Source organism: Berghia stephanieae, chromosome 7, assembly GCF_034508935.2.
Source record: "Berghia stephanieae isolate SIO BIC M18660-M18661 chromosome 7, UCSD_Bste_1.3, whole genome shotgun sequence".
NCBI classification, from domain to species: domain Eukaryota; kingdom Metazoa; phylum Mollusca; class Gastropoda; order Nudibranchia; family Aeolidiidae; genus Berghia; species Berghia stephanieae.
The window spans coordinates 53,367,590-53,370,089 of record NC_088366.1 but is presented as its reverse complement, the minus strand read 5'-3'; the positions used below and the strand labels follow the sequence as shown (position 1 = coordinate 53,370,089).

Sequence of the window (2,500 nt, the reverse complement as noted above, 5' to 3'; positions counted from 1 at the left end):
TTTGGGGGGGGGAGGGGGTTGTTGGTGTTTTTGTTTTTGTTTTTTAGTTGTTTTTTGTTGTTGTTTGTTTGTTGTTGATTTTAAAAAAAAATAGTATAATTCATGTTAAATTGATGTCGATTCCGTTTACAAAACACGATGGCGAGACAGCGTAAGTTCCATAGAGCACGGCGCTTCGTAATAATTATGCTTTATGAATGCATAGATAGTTATCTCTCAGGCAATGGATTTTAAGACCTGTTTTGTGTTGAAAACTGTAACAAATAATTCAATTCAATTCTTAGCTTCCTTGCTGTCATTCATTCCAATTCAGCCGGAAATGACATTTGACTTTAATTTTGTGGGCTAGTTTCGAATATTTTTTTTAAAAATTTGAGCTTTTATATAGAGCAATATCCACTAAACGTGCTCAAAGCGCATCTACAAGGGGTCCCTGGCCAACAACAACATTTAACACGACGCCTGTTAGGCGATATTACAATTTTTTTTCGGACAGAGACAACGCTCATAACGGCCAGATACTCATTTTACACCTGAGTACGGTGAGAGAATTTGAGTAAAGGACTCAACTGATTTTATTTTTTTAAATCCTGAATGTTATATTTAAACTGAACACTTTTTCAATTTCACCACACGCAGTTAATATTGATGCTATGCGTATATTTTTGATAAACTCACAATATTCACCAGCTGAATGGATATAAGCTACCAGCACACAACACTATATATATGTGTCACCACCTTAAACGTCCGATGATACAATTTAGTTAGAACTATTCTTGAAAACGGGCTGGCTAAAAACAATAACAAAGAGCTGAGTGACGTCAATTTCATTCCTTCTATTCTTCATGTAACTGACAAGCCATCAATCATCGAATCACAGAACTGGCCTACCAATCCAATCGCGCGACGATCACCCATTAAGCTTTAAACACTCCTATTAATTATGGGTACCGTTGACTGACTGAACAGGGGAAATAATAATATTGCTGTAATAATAACCATTGTCATCATCATCATCATCAACATGACCGCTACATTATTGACCTGCTACGGGAGAGCTACCGACTAGGCTGTTAATCATTATTGGCGATTGGTTATTGATTAGGGTTCGGACATCTCACATGAAAGGGGATGAAAGGGAAAATAGCCGCGTGCTATGTTTGTCCTCACCACCGCTTCCATTCTTAACTGTGGTGCGAACATCACTGCTGCTACTACTCCGTGCTACTGTTATTGATACTGCTGTTGCTGCTGCTGCTGCTGCTGCTACTACTACTACTACTACTACTACTACTACTACTACTACTACTACTACTACTACTACTACTACTACTACTACTACTACTACTACTACTACTACTACTACTACTACTACTACTACTACTACTACTACTAATACTAATACTAATACTACTACTTACTCTATTTTTGGACAGCTACCGTTTCGAGACGATGATAAAATTTTCGGCGTTTGACATACGTACCACGCAGCACGATTGCGTCGTCGCCAATAGGGAATGAGATTAGCGGAATAGTAGCGTCCCTTGATTGGACGTCACCCATAGTTTGTGACGTCACCGGCGGAAAAGTTATTAGAGAGAGAACGTCATGTTGGTTGTGCGCATGCATCTCTCGACCTCGCCGCGAGGACGAGAGACGCATGCGCACAACCAACATGACGTTCTCTCTCTAATAACTTTTCCGCCGGTGACGTCACAGACTATGGGTGACGTCCAATCAAGGCACGCTACTCTTCCGCTAATCTCATTCCCTATTGCGTTCTGTCAGAATTTTTGGCTGAATTTTCAGAGTTAACACGGATCATGAACAATGATTCAAAGTTCAAGCAGTCAATAATACGAATTAATCAACCAACCCTACGTGCACTTATTTGCAGGTCTGATAACCCAATTCCTTATGGGCTCATTGTTGTAATGAAAATCTTTTTATAAAATGAGGCTAAATATTGTCCATTATAACAATGTTAAACTAGGCCCATAAGTGGTTTCGAATGTCAGACCTGTATACTATATGTGTACCAATCCACAGGAGAAGAAGGGGGGGGGGGGGGGCAATCAACAAATGGACATATAATATTATAACGAACGAAGGTAACAATCACGTTGACCTCAAAAGTCACAAAACTGTTCAACGTATTCTATTTTAAATAGAAGAAAAAATATAGGGCGGCCGGGGGAGGGGGGGCGGGGGGGTAGTGAAAGAAAGAGAGAGAGAGAGAGAGAGAGAGAGAGAGAGAGAGAGAGAGAGAGAGAGAGAGAGAGAGAGAGAGAGAGAGTAGGGCAAGAAACAAATGGACACATAATAAGATCTCCAACAAAGGTATTAATCACATCATTAATTATAACATTAACACTTATCACAGTATCCGGTTCTTACCTTGAACACAAGTGGCTATCAATTTAAATATTTTATGATACAGATGAAATGAAGGGTCGATTACAACAAGTATTAGTCGGTGTTGATCATATTCTATAAT

At 39.3% G+C, this 2,500-nt stretch overlaps 2 protein-coding genes across 4 annotated transcripts in view; one reads left to right on the top strand and one right to left on the bottom strand.

Moving 5' to 3' along the window:
* Positions 1–2,500, top strand: part of LOC144976581 (RING finger and SPRY domain-containing protein 1-like) — an 86,694-nt gene that overhangs the window by 44,902 nt on the left and 39,292 nt on the right. The window lies entirely within an intron of this gene.
* The window catches only part of LOC144977489 (uncharacterized), a 26,586-nt gene that overhangs the window by 15,380 nt on the left and 8,706 nt on the right, over positions 1–2,500 (bottom strand). The gene's annotated exons all lie outside the window — the stretch shown is intronic.